General features: G+C 51.1%; 1 protein-coding gene across 1 annotated transcript in view; it reads left to right on the forward strand.

The window, feature by feature from the left end:
• ATP10A (ATPase phospholipid transporting 10A (putative)) overlaps positions 1-18,052 on the forward strand; it is a 174,927-nt gene that overhangs the window by 73,578 nt on the left and 83,297 nt on the right.

The raw sequence follows: 18,052 nt of genomic DNA on the forward strand, positions 1-18,052 counted from the left end.
GTGACTGAATTCTGCCTTGGAGGAGCATCGACCACAGCTCAGAAATGCTGGCCCTGTGGGGAGCGAGAAGTAGGAAGGGGAGCAGGGTCCCACCACCTATACCCACCGATAGCCTTGTGGCCGGAAAGTTCAGACCCTGTCAGGGGTTTCCAACCTCTGTCCGCCTCCGGGTCTGTGCAGAGGATGCAGGGGTGCCAACGCCAGGGGACAGAAAGGAGCATGAGCCCTCGGGGATCAGGAGGTGTCTGGCAGGGCAGTGGGCTAGCCCACACCTTGTTCTCCTGACACTGAGCTGCCTGTCTCTGTCACTCAGGGGCCTTGCCATCAAGGAAGGAAGGTTTAAGAAGTGCCCGAGGCAGTGAGCTCCTGAGTTTCAGGAAGGCAGTCACTGGGGGGGTCTCTTCCTCTGTCACATAATGAGTGTCAGTGTCACACACACTGGGGATTTTCTTCCTCTGTCGTTGGCGCCCTCTCAGTGAGCTCTTACAGGAGAACCAGGCCTTAGAATCAGGACTGGGATGGGTCTGGAGCAGTTGGCTTGTTTTATAGCCTGGGGGTGTCCCTCGGGCACTGTCGGCATTTGACATAAGGCATTAGTTGTGCAGGATTGTCGGGGGAGGGGGGCATCCCCGCATCCCTCTATGAGTGTCCATGCCGTTTACCCTTGGTCACTGTGACAGCCGAAGGCACCTCCTACACTCTTGCAAAGGGCCAGATGGCATCCCACACCCTGGGGCTACTGCCGGCCTTGGTGGCAGGACTTTCTGAGCCTGACACTCACCCACCTCCTGCAGACGGCCCGGACTTCCTCAACAGTGTCTGGATTGTTCTGCCCTCGCTTCTGTCCACCACCATGATTTCCTCATTTTCATCTCCTTTTGCGCCAAGAATGTTTTTGTGAGCTGCCTCAAATCTTTCTTGGAACGAGGCAAAGCATACGTAAACATTAAAAATAGTATTTTTTTAAAATGGGATGCTCTTCTCCCGGATCAGGAGAGTTGGTGACAGTGCTTGTTGGGGACCCTTGAGGCCCAGCACTGGCACATTCAGTGAGTTCCAGCTTCTGCATTGATTGTGCTCCAGGGTTTGGTAATAAATGTGGGCCAACATTCCCCTGCCATTTCCCCCCCGGCCACATGTGCATGTGTCCTGAGGTCGCCTCACCCCAAGGCTTCTCCCCCAGAACCCACTGTTCCCAAGCCCTCTCCAGGGCACAGGCGTGGGGACGAGCCCTGAGGTCAGCAGGGATGGGCTTGGATTGGAGGGAGGTGGTGACCGCACAGGCTCCAGCTCCATCCAGGTGGAGCAGCCAGTGTGCGCAGAGGGTGCCTGTAACATAAACGGATGCATCCGTGTATCTAATGGGCGAAACTTCAGACACTGTGGAAAACCTGGCGAAACTGCAGAACCTGCGAGCAGAGTGGATCTGTTTGTGTGGCGGGTGGGGCAAAGCCACGGGGGTGCATCTCCTTGGTCAGCTTTCGGGAAAAACTTCCTTGTTTCCTGTCTTCTAATTTGTTCAGCTGCTGAACCCAGTAATATCTAAAAGCCTCCTCCACCCACTTTTCTCACTGGTGCTTTGTATAAACGCACTGTTCGTAAGATGGATGTTGAAATTCCAGGATCGCTACAGACAGACACATCCTATATCCTGCTGCGTAGTGCCCGTGCATGCCTGAGGAGGTCAATGGAGCTGAGCCGTAACTTAGTCAAAGTGGCCAAAATTAAGAACCAAAACCATTTTGATTAAAAAAAAGTTTCTTTATCAGCACCCAAATTCTTCAATATGTATGCACACTCTAGTCCCTATTATTGGTATATTTTTTCACTTCTGTTTTTTTCTCCCTCTTTCCCTAACGTCCAAAGGCATTTTTCTGGTACCTGAATTCTTGTTCATACATTATTATTCTGAAATGTATGAACTGCCCCATGGAAAATAAAGATAGGAAGTCTCTGGCTTTTAAAAGCCTGACAATTGGAAAACCAAGGTTTGGCTGTAACATTACAATGCCAGGAACATTTCAGTTCTATGTATTGAAGTGGGGTTTTCACGGGTGGAGTCAGCTGGTGTCTCAGGCAGGTGAAGAGCGGATTCCTGTCCAATGCACAGTAACAGTGCCACGTTGACGAGGCCTCAGTTGGAAGTGCAGACCCCTAGGAAAACTTAAATTAGAGGTGATTTGCAAAACTAAGGTGAAGAATATGAGAGGACCTTGACATTCATGCAGGGGCTGGGTGTATCTGTCAGGGTCCAGTGAGGAGGCAGAAACCGCAGCTGATTTGGCCAGGGTAAGTTTGATGTAAAGAACTCCTCATGGGGGATTGCACAGTAAAAGTGAAGGGACTCCCCAGAATGTAGAAGAGCTGATAGAGGGAACAGCCAGTGGTCCTGGTGGTAAGATAGTGCCCGGGGAAGAGGCCCCCAAGCCTGAGTCTTGTTCTCATGGCCGAGGGCATGGCTGTCCTTCATGGGATGGCAGAAAAGTTACTGAGGGGCGGGCTGTACCAGTGGGTCAGCCCTCACAGGTGCAGGGGAGCCATACACTGGGAGGTGCTGGGCCTGGGAGCTTGCGAGATGCTGGGACAGGTGCTGCTGGAGCCGGGTGCTGGGGATGCCACCCTCTGTGTGGGGTTCCCACCGCTGCCGTGGACGAAGGCCAGGTGGCGGCTCTCTTGACAGCAGCCCCTTGGATCCCAGGCCTGTATATGCGAGGTGTTCAGAGGGCATGCAGAGAGCAGCAGCCTGGGCTGGGTTCCGAGGCTGATCCTCAGGGATCTGGTTTCCCTGAGCTGAGAGCTGGGGAGAGCTTGTGCAGCCTGGGTCCTGGAGAACAAATCCACTGACCCTCCACGTGAAGGCCAGCTCCTCCCTCTAGCACCCTTGGCTGACAAGGCAAGAATGTGGCTCCTCTTCCCACCCTCTCCAGTTTCCAAAGTCATTTATGAAGTGCGTGTTGTTTGCTTGGGGAAGGACGCTAAGAAAGAGGGAAGTGGTCCACACGCTGTAGGGTCTGGTCATTTAAGGCAGTGGGACCAACTCCTAGAGGACCCAGGCCTACTCACCAGCAGATACTTGATACTGAGCAACAAGAAGAATCCCATTAGGGGATTGGGCTTGGAAAGTGGCCTTCCGAGAGGCCTAGGGAGGCTCCCAGAAAGAGGGCTTAAATCGTATTCTGAAGGCTAGGATGGGAGGGTTTGGGTGCCGGGTAGGTGGTTTAGGCAATGATACAGGTCAGATGATGTCTCAGAGGTAGAAACAGGATTGTATGTAAAGAAGAGAGTTAGACAAATTGTACAGAATTGAGGGGCTGGAAACACAGCGAGGTGGGGATGCATGGCTTGCCCAGACCCCTGAGTCCAAGGGGACAAGGCCCTCAGACACCTTCAGCCACCCAGCCATCTTGCCTCTGGAGAAGGAAACATAGATATTGGCACTTCAAAATAAACATTTGATTTAAAAGTTGGGGTCATGGGAGTTCCCTGGCGGTCCAGTGGTTAGGAGTCCGTGCTCTCACTGCCAGGAACCTGGGTCCAGTCCCTGGTTGGAGAACTGAGATCCCACAAGGCACACAGTGTGCCCAAAAAAAAAAAAGTTGGGGTGAAATTGGCATTATCCAAGAAATAAGAGGGACGGCAAGGCTGAACACGAGCTGTCACAATAACAACTCACATTTGTTCTGGCGTCCTGGGGGCCAGGCGTTATTATGCCTCTCCCGTTCATAGTGGTTCAAACATTTTAAAATCATATTTTAAAATATAAATTGTGAGGTAATGATGATCATACCCTTTTATAGATGACAAACAGGGAAGTCAGGAGATTCTGCCAAGGCCCCCCTCCCCCACCCATCGAATCAGCGGAGAGCTCGAAGCTTCCGGGTCTGGCAGCTCCTGGGTTGGCAGGATGGGGGTTCTCCAGCTCCCTGTCTTTCCTGTTCATTGGGCATCTGTGTTGCTTCATCCCACGCGTTCATTCAGACCTGCAGCCCTACCCATGCAGCTGCATGTGTTCAGCCTCTATACAGGGAGAAGTTTCTAGCTCATCTGTAACATCCGCACAGTCATTTCTGCAGAATGAGGAGGTCCTTAGGCTGATAATTTTACATAAAGATCTTTTTTTTTTTTTTAACAGAGTCTCACTTTTGTGATTTTTCATTCTTTTAACAAATATTTATTGAGCACCTACTATGCTTTAAATGCCATTCTAGGCACCCATCAAAACAGGTAAACGTCTTTCCCCTCATGGTGTTGTGTGACGTGTGAATAGGTAAATCGGGCAGAGGTGGACTAGGGATACTGCTGAGGATAAAGCAGAAGCAGGGGCCCTAAGCCTCAGGTGGTGTTGGAGTTTCAGAGGGGGTGGGGCCGTCTAGGAGGGGACTTACGTGTGGGTTAATTTCCTGGGAAAAAATGTTCCTCCAGTTTGTCTCTTGGATGGACTTGTGGGATTGTTGCCCACACCCCGGCTACACCCACAGGGCCATCTGCTTCCCACAGTTTGGAGCGGTGATTGTGGGAGCTGCAGGAAGAGCTGAACCCACAAGCCTGCCGAAGCTCGCTCTTCCCAGGCGTGTGTGGGTGTGTGCACACGTGTGTGCATGTGTGCCTGGCGCGTGCTCCCGATGACATTAGTGTGGAAATTTCCTAGGCTGGAAAAAGTCTGAGAAGCACTACTTTAAAAAGATGTACCTAAGGGCTTCCCTGGTGGCGCAGTGGTTGAGAGTCCGCCTGCCAATGCAGGGGACGTGGGTTCGTGCCCCAGTCCGGGAGTATCTCACATGCCGCAGAGCGGCTGGGCCCGTGAGCCATGGCCGCTGAGCCTGCGTGTCCGGAGCCTGTGCTCCACAATCGGAGAGGCCACAACAGTGAGAGGCCCGCATACCGCAAAAACAAAAAAAAAGATGTACCTAATGTCTAGATTGGCACGGATCCTAAGACAGTGACCTGGCTTTTCTTCCACTTTGCACGTAGATTTTACTAAGTTACCACCAGCATTGGGTGCCAGACTCTCTCAGGCAGTGACAAAGCTCAGAGTTTCCTTTATGAGGGAGTCAGTCCTCCCCCAAGTTACTTGACAAAATTCAGGGAGTTTAGAAGAATGACTAAAATTCCAAACATGTAGGAGACACAATTAATATTTTTTTGTTTCTACCTACACATGCTCCCAAAATTATCTCTACCACAGGAAAACTAGGGGTGAAAAGTTGGTTTGTAAGATAGTTCTTACACCAAAGTTTCTTTTTCCTTAAGCTGTTGGAGTATTCAAATTAGCTATATTCTCTGCTGTGGGATTGAAGAAGGAAACCATCTGTCATCTAAGTGGAAAACAAAGACAGCTGGCTGGGTGTGTTAATTGGATTGGTCAATATCAAGCCTTGGCAAAAAGATTCATGGTTTTCTTTTACATAATGAAATATAGTCACTAAGCTCATAATTTATACTGTTAGACATTTTTATTCTCATATTTAACCATCATATACTTTTGTTGAAGGATATTAAATAGGTAACAGGAAAGAATATGAGAAAGAAAATTATTTTGAGAATATAATAACTATATTTGGACTAAAAATTTAAATCTAGCCAGTGTGGATATTCAAAGCAATTCAGTTAGGTAGGTAATATAATTATCTGAGACATACCATGTTTTATAATATCAACTGCATTTACTTCGTGGGGAATGTCAATTTGGTTGTATAATAAGATGTTTTGGTTTCCAATCCAGGTGACTTTGCCATGGATTCTTTGCCTTGAACCTGTGGTCTAGGAAAGCAGTGCTTGCAGAGAGTAAAGTACTGTAATCTTAATGAAAACAACTAAATGCCAGGAAGTTGATAATATTAGGCTCCCCTGAAGTATTAATCCTAAAAGATCTTATTACAATATATAGAAACTTCAACTTTTTTGTGTGTGCATTTAACTTCGTGTTTTTTTGTTTGGTTGGAAGTGGTTATTTTCTATTCTAGGAAAAAGACAACTAAAGCAATAAGGTTTTTGTTCTATTCATGGTGGTATACAATGTGAAGTTTTATTTTTATTTTCATTGGAAAAAAAGGAATTTAATCAAATTCCAACTTTTCTAAATGTAGTTAAATTGCATCAGCAATCGCAGAGTTTGAGACTCTGTGTGTGTGTGTGTGTGTGTGTGTGTGCGTGTGTGTGTGTGTGTGTGTGTTTCTGGAGCAGGCATTTCTTACCAGTAGAAGGAGCTGGCAATGTGAGATCTGTCCAGTTGGCAGTAAGGTCCTCCTCACAAGTGGATATGGGTGTGTATGTAGACGTGTGGTTGTGTGCATGTGTGTTTGCCCACGTGTGAGTGTATTTGTGTGTGGGTATGCGCATAGGTATGTGTATGTGTGTGAGAGTGTGTGTGTGCAAGCGTATGTCCCAAAGAATAAAGCAAAATGAGCTAAGCGTGCCCAAGTTACCACTTTTGACTATCTTTGAGGAGAGGATAAAGATTCTTTCCTGGGCTAAGACATACTGTTCTAACAGTATATTGATGTGCAGGAGCTCATTCCTGGGGGACCTGGAATTTTCAGTCTGGTTGTTGAGCATCTCCTGTTCACTGCTCACATTAGGCGATGGTGCCCAGGCAGTCCCGTCTCTGCGCAGTGGACTCTGGGGCAGATTGTTCCTTGATGGGGTGTCGTACCTGGGGCTGTGTCCCTTCCCCTTGTTTTCTGAGCAGAGCCCCCGATGAGAGGAAGGTCCCTGTTCCCACAATATGAGACCAGTCGCCACAGCATTTGAATTTTTTGAGTTATCCTCCATTTGTTTCTGAATGTTGAGTCTAGTTCCCCATTTTACCAAGAATTACTGGGGAAGTTATATAAAGCTTTCAGCCTGCATGTACTCCTCGAGTGGAAGCCAGTGCTAGGTTCTTGTACTGGTGCGAGTGCTTCTGAGAGTCTGGCCTCCCCACACAACAGAACAAAGCAGGGATCCTTGTCCACATCTGCACAGTCATCATGATGTCCTGTGAACCAGTCCTTGTGTTACCTACCAGGGTTCTTGGCCTTCCCCAATCAATAGAAATTGATCAGAGGCCAGACAAGAAATTCAGGCAAGGCTTTACTGGGGCTCCTGCTGCAGCAGGGAGGAGTGAGAACAAGTAACAGTTTCCCTTGCACACTCCCTGGCGGGAGTGGCAAGCTGGTTCCTTGTATGGGGTGAGGGTGGGGGTGCGTCCAGGGGTCGGGCTGGAGGGGTGGCTTAGGAGGTTTGCCCACCCGTTAGGTGGTGCTCTGTGCAGGGTGCATGCCCAGTACCCTGCTTTTGCTCCCGACCCCCTGCTTTTGCTCCCGGCTCTTCAGCAGTGGCAGTTGGGTGTGTTTTTTGGTCTTTTTTAATCTTGTCCATAATGTGCCCCAACTGTGCATGCACGCAGTTATTTTTAGTCCCTTATAGTTTCTTTGTATTTCGTAGCTCCAGGAGACATTTGTCTAGGTGCAGGCACTGCAGCAAAGTGTCGCAGGTCCCAGGTCCCAGTTTGTCTCACCTGTAAGGGGAAGGGAGCTGTGCTACAGAGCACACTGTTACCTGCTTGGGTGTGGATGAAACTGTGCTCCTGACATCTGAATTGGGTTTAAACCATATTGAGATACATTCGGGGCTTTTCCAGCAGTGCTGACGAATAATCCATACTGGGGAAGGCACCGGGATTCGACCTAGCAGCCCCGATTGGCATTGTCACCCAGCCGAGGTCAGGCAGAAGTTTGTTGGTTTCCAGTGGAGCCTCTTGCAGTAACAGATGTGTCAGGGCACCTTCCCCTCCAGTGACCAGAGCCAGTGTGTCATAGCCAGTGACCAGAAATCTTCCCCTCCGATCCAGAGAGCAGACACTGAGGTACATCTGCATGGGTTTTTGTAAGTTTAGAATTAGGCCAAAGCTTCAGAATTGTTCTTTGTTGCACACACACACACCTAACCCTAATCCTAACCCTAACAGAAATATCCATGTGTGAGTCTTGTGTCTTTGAGAAAAAAGGAAAAAAATATTCTCACATACTTGTGACGAGTGACTTTTCAGCACATCTTCCTGCTGTTGGTTAGAAGTGAGCCCTTTCGTTTGGGTGGTAAAGAAGGCTGGCTTCAAAGGACTGCAGATCTAGGTTTGTTTTGGAAGGAACATCAAATGTCTGGTTTGGTCATCCGGCCTTTATCAAGCATTTTAGAGCCTTGACCATCAGGCAGGAAATCTTGTGAGGACAGACTTTGTGAGGTTGACATGAGGACAGACTGAGAGGGGGCGTGTCTCTCTCAGCCCTGGAGACCCTCCTCCAGGGTCATGAGTGTTGAAACCCTGCTTGGATATTCTGAGTGTTGGTGTGTCAAGGCTAAGGACGGGCAGGGAAGATGTGCCAGGAGGGTCGGGCTCTATAGCCCAGGTGGGACTGTTTGTCCCAAGCACCAGAGATCAGAGGCTCAAGAGCACTTGGATTCAACAAGGTGGGGCCATCTGCCTGTTCTAAGCCATCCTGCACCTCGTGCCCCTTGGGGAGATGGGCATCTTTGTGACAGCTGCCTGCCAACTCCCTGTTGACCCTGTTGACAGGAGACCCTAGGGCTGGCACTGTGCAGAACCCGGAACTGGCGGGGCTCTGTGTTAGTGTTCAGAGAGCTTGTGACCCTTCTGGTGAGAATGAGACTGTCTGCGCCAACCACTCCCCCCTCCTCCCCTGCCTTGGGTAGTGGAACCAGCTGACACTCACCCAGCACTCACAGTGTGCCAGGCCTCTCTGAGCCTCCCAGGTCACTGCTTCCTCTGATTCTCTTGAGGGAGGTGCTGGGACACCCATGTCATCCAGGTCCCGTGTGACAGATGAGCCCTGACACACAGAGGGACTCAGCCCCTTGGCCTATCATGGGGCAGAGGGACGGTTGGGACTCAGGGCCACCTCCAGAGATCCCTAGACCATTGCTGTTGAATATACAGGATGAGGAGGGCCGGGCTGGGCTCATCCACAGCCATGAGGGCGGGGGCAGAGCGTGGCCGTCCTTGGGGTGGACAGGGTGAGTCTGGGGTCCCGTGGTCACACTGCCACACCTGGTCTGGCTGGCTTCCTGCCCAGCTTGGAGTATGTGCTTCTGATTCCACCCCTGTGGCTTGAGAGGCATAGGAAATGTTTGCTTTATTCTAAGCAGAAGAAGCCATTTGTTCCACTGATTACACCTTTCACCAAAAAAGTCCACAATTAAAGGCGTTGAGCTGCTGTGGTAGGAGCAGGTGACCAGGACACCCCTTCCTTCTACTACCCACCCCACAGCTCAGGAGACCCCTCTGACCCTCCCCTCCCCTTGGTCATGGTCACTCCTCCCCAGTGGCTGTCACGGTTCAGTCATTTCCCAGCCACCCCAGCCCAGCACTTGGAGTTACCGCTCCCCCGACCCTCCCTGAGTGCAGAGAGCTGGTCCCAGTCCTGTAGCTTCTGCAGTGCCAGGCCTGGGACCCCGACTGGGAGGCAGCCCCTCATGAGGTGTCACCTCAGCTGGGGACACCCAAGGCCCTTGTCCCAAATACGTGACTCTGAAAGGTCCCTTCATGGAGAGCAATTCCCCTCCCCTCCACAGAGCTCTTCAGAACTGTGAAAGCTGCTGGCAACTAGCCTGGGGCAGTGGTCTCCACAGCTGACATTTTCTGGCACTTAACCACTTAACAGTGCTTTCTAGTATGGTTGACCTAAACCTGCCCTGGGGGGGTACATGGGACCCTCCGGGCTGGGCCCCCCAGCGCTCTGCCTACCTTGGTGTGGGGTGGGCAGGCACTGGGCTGTTCCGAGCTCCCCAGGGTTTCCCCAGGGCTGAGGACAACTGCCTTGAGATAAAAACAGTTGCCTTCCTGTTTTACAAGTAAGGTGGCCCAGGTCCAGAGAGATAAGCGGGCTCGCCCCAGTCCTGCAGCTACAAAGCAGGCATCCTGGCTGCACTGCCCATACCTGCAGCGCCCCTCCAGCTCCTGCGCTCACCCTGCAGGGGTGCGTGAGTCCATCCTTCCTAGGACAGCACCTGACTTTGTTCCTCCTTGCACCTTCCCAGTGTGTCCACGCAGCGTCTTCCCCCCGCAGTTGGCCCTGAGCACTGCTGCAGTGGCTGCTAGAGTCATGTCCAAATGGCAGCTCTCACCTTGGCACTGTGGCTCAGAAGCCTGCAGTGGAGGCAGGCACTTTAAAGCATTGTGGTAAAGTTAAGGGACAAGTCCCTAGGCCAGAAAGGGCAGAAAAGAAATTGATGACTGTCCAAATATCTGACTACAGTGCACTGTGTAGCAGAACAGCCCAGTCTAAAGAAACTGCTGATGCCAAGAAGCCAGGGGCAGAATGCATGATACGTGTTTGTCTATATATGTCTCTCTCTCTATATATACACACATAGATGTAGTCGATAGGGATGTACATGCACACATGTATCTGTGGGTTCCACTTAAGAGTTGATTAGTGGTTTGAAGTGTTGGCAAAACCATGGCTAGGTTGTTTCTGGGGCCTTTGGGCTGTGCCTCTCACCGAGCTGTGGTCCTCGTCCCTGGCTTCACTCCAGGAGGCCTGGATGAGCAAAGGGTTCTGGGGCTGGAGAGAAGGCTCCGTCTCTGATGGGGGTTGGGGTGCCCCAGCTGGTTAGCTGGGGTGATGAGGGACCCTCGGACTGTGGGCAGATGAGATGACCACCTGGACTTCTGGCACGTCCCCGTGCAGGCTGCTGCTCTCAGACAGCAGGGACAGTTGCCCATGGGCAATGTGGCCCTGTGAGCACCTGGGTCACTTCTCACAGCAGTGCTGCACTTGGGCTTTTAAATGAGCATGACAGCTGTCACCGTTGGGGTCTGGCCAAGTTGTGGAGGGAAAACTGAGCCCTTGCCGTCTTTGCTCTCTGCCCTCCTTGAGATGGGCAGCCCGGGGTGGGCGGTGGGGGGTATTGCCCCCTCCCCGCCTCACAGGGTGGTGGGATCCAGGTGCTGATGAGGAAACGGGAGGACAGGGAGGCTCGGAAAGGCTCCTTCATTGTTCACAGACTTGGCACTTTGTGTGCTGGGCACTGTGATTAAAACAGAAAACATCCCTTCCTTTAAGGAACTGCAGGTTAAGTGATCTGAGCTGTTGCCTGCAGCAGAGCCGGATGCAAACTGAAGCCTGCCTGAAGCAGCATGGGGGGGCTCAGCCAGCCTCCTGGCTCCCCGGCCACCGCCCAGCCCTGCCCTCACTCCCGAAGGGTGGGTGATGCCTGGGCGTGTGGTTGCTCTGTGTGTGTCAGCCCTGCCTGCCCCGTTCCCTCCAAGACTTTCTAAGAAAAACCCAATGACAGTAGAGGCTGGCAGAGCTGGCGAGGCTGACTTGAGGCTGCAGCCCCTCAGTCCACACTGAGTAGAAATAAAGCTGACCTTCCATGGCCTGTGAAGTGGCATGTGGCTTCCTTCCTTCCCAGCTTCCCGACCCACCTCGGTGGTGGCTGGCTCTTCTCACCCCTTCTTCCTGACTCAGAGGAAACCCCTGTTTTAGGAGGGACCACAGTCCCTGACGGGCCTGGGAGGAAGTCGCTGGTAGACAGTTTGGGGTCTGAGAAGGAGGCCCCGGGCAGGCTTGGTCACAGTGAACAAGATGGGGGCCACGGAGAGCACTGTGGAGAGTAGATTCTGGGTTCTGCACCTGCTGGCTTGCGACCCGAGAGGGTCATATCACCTCTCAGGCTTCAGTTTCAACATCTGCAAGATGGGAGCATTGTCAGAGGTCCTCCTCTCCCGGCAGACCAGAGCTCGGCATGGGTGCCTCTGCCCCTGCCCCTGCCCCCATGACTGTCCTCAAAGGAAAGGTGGGAGCGGCCCCTGTGGGCCTCTCTGTGCAGAAGAGCCTGATAATAAACACAGCAGTGGGAGGCATTGCCCTGAGCTCAGTGAGTCCAGAGTGCCTGGAGAGAGCTGGAGAGTTGGGTGCTAGTGGGGAATTGTGCGGGGTTCTGGGGAGGAGGAGGCTGCAGCATGGAGTACTGGCCTGTGGGTGTGGGACTCTAGGTCTGCAGCTTTAACCTGCCTCCCTGGTGCAAGAACATGGGAGCAGGTAGGACACAACCAGTGCTCTGGGGAGCTGCTCCTTGACCCACTCGCAGGGCAGGGCTACATGCTTCTAAGGGAAAGTCCTGGTTTTTAGAGGGAATCCTTTTGTCACATATTGCAACTGTTGGCATGTATTCCACAGAGGAAGGGAGGATGCTGGCTTGATGTGCCAGGGACTGTTAGATCTCTACCCACAGTCCAGGAGCTCAGCAGACAGGAAGCCCCACCGTGCAGGGCCGACATCATTACCAGTGTCCATGGACCTGCCGGGGCTCTCTGGAGGTGCTTCACCTCAAACCGTAGGATGGTTGTAAAGGCCAGGCTTGCAAAGGGAAAATAATTGAGAAGGAAGCCTTCATTTATGTCCGTAAGGCTCCTCACAGGCGTTCACCAGATACACTGCAGAGTTATCCTCTGCAGTTGGCAGGCTGGAGCCGGGAGCTCTTGGCACCCTTGAATTCAAGGGCAGGGTCCATATGATTTCTGGTATCACAGATGGGGCGTCCTTGGCGATGACCCTTGTGTCTCAGCTACCGGAAGTTAAGGATGGCTGAGATAACCAGTTGGGGCATCCTTGGTCCTGGAAGCCCACACTGCACCATGGGTCTTACACTGAAAAACTATTTGTAATTGCTTGTGTTCTTGTGTTCTTGTCCGGAGGTTGCTGGGTAGAGCAGCAGCATTGCCCTCACCTGGGGCTGGTGATAAATGCAGAGTCCCAGGCCTGCACAGCCCCACAGAGGCAGGATCTCATTTTGATAAGATTATTGTGGGATTCATGTCTGAGAAGTCAAGCGGTGCTGATTTATACCTGGACATACTTAGTTTTCTGTATTTCCTCTGTTTTCCAGACACAAGTAGGATAATAATCTGTTTCTATGTTCTTCTTCTTTTTTTTTTTTTTTTTTTTTTTTTTTTGCCATACGCGGGCCTCTTACTGTTGTGGCCTCTCCCGTTGCGGAGCACAGCGGCCATGGCTCACGGGCCCAGCTGCTCCACGGCATGTGGGATCTTCCTGGACCGGGGCACGAACCCGTGTCCCCTGCATCGGCAGGCGGACTCTCAACCACTGCGCCACCAGGGAAGCCCTATGTTCTTCTTCTTGATGGAGGCAGATATTTCAGTAATTCACTAATTAAGACACTTTTTTTTTTTTTTTAAGTCACAAATATAGATCACCTTCTACAAAAGATGTGCCTTTGAACACCTCTGGATAAAACAAAATTGAATGATATTCTCCCCTAGAAGTAATTTCAGGGATGCTTTGTTTGCACCGCTAGGTTAGTCCATGGGGCAGGAGCAGTGCTTCCTGGGGTGAGTACTGGTACAGCAGGTTCTGGGCCCTGGACTTCATGGACCTGGCAGCCTCTTCCTTCGGTGTTCCCAAGCTAGGGCCACTGTCACCTGGTGTCCTAGGGAAGCTGCTCTGCCCAGCTGAGTGCCACTGCGCGTTAGGGCTACTCCGATTCCCACGCTGGCTCTCCTGCACGCCTGCCCTCCTCCCTTTCGCAGGACTCCTTCTGCCACCACTTCCGAGGGGACACTCTTTCTAACACACCAATGCTTTGGAATGCTGTCCCCAGTGTGCCCCAGGCCTCCTTGCTTGGTGTCCTGGGTCCTCCCCCAGGTGTGCCTACAGCCTCGGGGGCTTCCTCTGCTCCTGGAGTCTGGTTTACTTTCACGTTCTGCCCGTGGGTGAAATTTCAAATATCACATCCGTCCTCTGAGGCCTCCAGAAGTATTGCAACACAAGACTAAGATATACAACAAGCATTCTTGGCTTTTAAAGTTTAAAATGTAAGGACAAACCACAGGCACACCTCTGTGACCGACATGAGTGCACACGTGTGTGTGTATGTGCGTACGTGCACACAGATAGATACACAGAGACCTGCAGTCTTCCCATTATGGGGTGCCTGCCCTGAGAATCGGGATTTTTACCAGCTAGGTCAGCTGAATCTGAAAGGAGCAACCTTTGGCAGAGATCCCCAAGGGTGGAACTGCTTACAGAAACTGCGTTCTTCCCAGCCCCTGCATGTTTCATACTTACTGCTCTCAGGGCCATGAGACTGGGGAAAATGCCTTACTTAGGTCTCTGGGAGTCCTCAGAAACGGTAACAGACCCTAAAATGTTGTGGTGCATTGTATTGGGGTTCTCCAGAGAAACAGAACCAATGGGAGAGATGAAGATAGATAGATAGATAGATAGAAGGATATAGTCTCTCTGTATATCTCTTTATATGTCTGTGTATCTATGTCTATATCTCTATATTTGAGTCAATAGCTATATAAGTCTCTCTCTTTATATATATGTACATATATATGTGTGTGTATATAATGTTTCTTTAGAGGAATATAGAGATATATAGATATTTCTATATATGGGAATCTATGTACATATAGAGAGATTTATTATGGAAACTGGCTTACAGGATTATAGAGACAGACGTCCCATGATCTGCCATCTGCAAACTGACAGGAAGGACAAGGAAGCTGATTTGTAGTTCAGTCTGAATCTGAAGGCTTGAGAACCCGGGGAACCTATGGTATGAATCCCAGTCCAAGGGCAGGAGAAAGTGAGGTGAGCTGTCCCAGCTCAACAGTGAGGCAGGAAAAAGGGCGAATTCCTCCTTCCTCCACCTGTTGTTCTGTTCAGGCCCTCAGTGGATTGGAGGATGCCTACCCACTTTGGGGAGGGCATCTGCTTTACCAGGTCCACTGATACAAATGCTCATCTTGTCCAGAAACACACAGACACACCCAGAAACGATGTCTGATCTGGGCACCTCATGGTCAGTCAAATCGGCACATAAAATTAACCACCACCTGTGTTTACTTGGTATCTTGTGGGGTTTTCCTTGGAGAGAGTATGAACAGTAAAAAGGCAGAGGGAGGCAGTTCCGGAACTTCTGCTTTGGCCGTGACCACCCTTTGAGCGTGGACTCTTCTGCTTCTGACCTTGACTTATGGCTTGAGTGGGAGGACACCATCCCAGGGTCTCGCAAGAGAGCAGAAGTGGGAGGGGATAGAGTTGTGGTGAACAGGTTCAGGAGTCAGTCAGGCTGGGCAAGGGTTGGGGCGGGGAGGAGGCCGCCATAACATGGCCTCGGGACCTTGACCAAGTCACTTCTCTCCCAGACCATCTAGAAATGGGCAGCATTGGACCATGAGGTCTCTGAGGCCCCTCTTGTCCCTGCTCTGTGACTGCCTTTCATGAAAAAGGGCAAGGACACTGCAGTGGTGTGGATGGAGAGATGGCAGGGATTAGTAGGCAGCTATGCCCCGGTCGTGACACATCCAACTCCAGCGCCCGCCAGTGCATTTCCTGTGTGCCAGGCCCCCAAGGTGGCCTCACAAGTGACCTTCAGTGACCCAAGGGGTTTGTGTATATCACTTCTCCCATTTTACAAAGGCAACAGCTGAGACAAGGAACATGAGGTCTGCTGCTCGGAATGACGTGCTGGACCCTGGCCTTTGGCCAAGGGAGGCTCTCATCTGCCTCAGAATGCTGCATTCAGAGGCCCAGTTTTGTCAAGAATAGAACAGAGGAAAGTAGACTTGGTCAGGGAAGATTTAAGTTAGACGTGGGGCTAGACTCTCCTGCATGAATAAGACAATAGTGTGTTCTACCCTAGTGTGGAGAGTTGGGGGCAGAAGTCCCTGCAGCAGGAGGTCCTGAGCTGCTCAGGAAGTTCTGGGCTCTGTTGCGGTGCTGTCAGCAGCAGCTGTGAGATGAGGGACGTGCTCAGAGGAGGGACGTGGAAGACATTTAACGCAAGGGCACTGTTGGCTCAGAAGGGTTTGTGCCCAGAGAATGACTGGACATCATGAACTTGGGTACCGTGGATGTGTCAGGAGCCTCCCTCAGGAAGGAGAGCCTCTCTAGGGCTTCCTCTGGGTCCCCGCAGCTCCACTCACCATCTCCTGCTCCGTCTCCTCAGGGAGCTCTGCCTTGGCTGGACCCTCCCCAAGGGGCCTCTTCTTCATTGCCTTGCTTTACCAGCGTAACCATTCACATCTGCTGCCCTGTTAATTCTCACCCCATGAGACAGCATTGCCGTTGCCTCCACTTTACGTGAAGGAATTGGAATCCTGGATAGATGCTGTGATTTGCTGGCAGGCACTCAGCTAGTGCAGGAGAGACCTGGGATTCCCATTTGGATTCGTAGACTCTGCCTACGCCTTTTGTCCTCCCAGTGAGATCACCGGTTCCCAAACTAGTTCACGCACCCTAACTGGTAACCAGTGCCTGAGCACTGCAATGTATGCTTGTCAGTTTCCTTCTCAGTTAGATTCTGTGTATTGGGTTGAACCATTGCTGTTGTGTGGGTCAAATAATGACTATACTAATACTTTACGGACCTCATAAAATATAGAGGACAAACATTTCAGGATGAGATTTAAAAGGAGTATCCAAAGCAGTCTGTTCCTCGCTTGCTGCTGTGTGATGGATCTCATCTGAGGCCAGTGCTAGTGGAGAGCGTGTGCGGGCATTGGTGTCTTCGTCACGGGTGGATCACACACATCTGTGACAAGGGGAGTGATCAGAAGCCTGTGATCGTCTCCCTGGAAAAGAGGGACATGTGTCTGAGTGCCAGGCACCCCCCTCTGCTCCTTCTATTCTGTATTTCTCCTCTGCTTTGATCTAGGTGTACCAGGTTAGCTGCCTGAGACTGTATGTGAGTGAACCTGGCAGGGATTAAGTACACTGCACCACTGACTGACTGCCCAGCAGGAGCTGAGAGTTTCCCTCCCTATGCCCTGGAGGACAGACCCACAAGTGCCCATGCTGCCCCCAGGGGCAGGTGTGCTGAGAGGTGGGGAGGGAGCAGGGAGGAGAATTGCTGTCTGACTTCAGATCGTTGGATAACAAAGGGGATTCTTTCATTTGCTCAGGATTTTCATCCTGACGACGATTAAGGTCAGGAGGAGAACGAGTGTTGCTAGCTAGTTAAGTGTGTAAATCAGTGTGTGTATTAAGTGTGTAAATCAGAGTAAGCAACAGAGGTCACTGCTGTTGACTTGCTTGGCAGAGCAAGTGGGCAGCTGCTGACACCTGTGTTGCCAGGGGCAGAGGAGCGAAGGAGGCGTGCATGAGAGTAGCACACATGGCACAGCTGTTCTCCGTCACCTGGAGCCCCCTTTCTCCACCCCTTCAAGCTGGACACTGACCTTGGGGGCAAGAAGGAGTACATGGAAGGGGATTCTGCCAGGGCCAGCTACATGCCTTCTGTGTGTCCTAGTTTCTTTTTGTTTTTGTTTTGTTTTTGCGGTTCGCGGGCCTCTCACTGCTGTGGCCTCTCCGATTGTGGAGCACAGGCCCCGGATGCGCAGGCTCAGCGGCCATGGCTCATGGGCGCAGCCGCTCTGCGGCATGTGGGATCTTCCTGGACCGGGGCACGAACCCGTGTCCCCTGCATCGGCAGGCGGACTCTCAACCACTGCGCCACCAGGGAAGCCCTATTTTTCATCTCAAACACTGTCATTTTCATCTCTAGATGTTCAGTTTGGGTCTTTTTTTAAATGCCTTTCCTGTCTCTACTTAAATTTTTAATCATAGGAAATCCAGTCATAATTACTATTTCAATGCCCTTTCCTATTAATTCTAACAACTGTCTCTTTTCTGGATCAGTTTCAAAGGATTTATTTATTCTCCTCATTATGGATCTTATTTTCCTGCTGTGTATTTGGATTTTACATTATTGGGTGCTGCCTATTTTCATGTTCCTTTAAATATTCTCGAGCTTTGCTTTGGACTGCAGTTAAGTAACTGAGAACAGTTTGATTTGTTAGGTGTGTCCAAAGCAGTACTCATTTCAAGTTAATTATTCTCCATACCTGAATACCCTACCAGTGCCCATGGATTATGCATTTTCCCATTCTGGCTGATAGGAACAGTTACTGTTCCAGGACCTGTTTGAGCCCAGAGCCCCTCTAACCCTTTTTGAGTGTTTCTCTCCCTGCCACATACAATTCCCTCACAGGTATGCGTCTGTCATCCTTGCTGGATAC

Source organism: Globicephala melas, chromosome 2, assembly GCF_963455315.2.
Source record: "Globicephala melas chromosome 2, mGloMel1.2, whole genome shotgun sequence".
NCBI lineage: Eukaryota > Metazoa > Chordata > Mammalia > Artiodactyla > Delphinidae > Globicephala > Globicephala melas.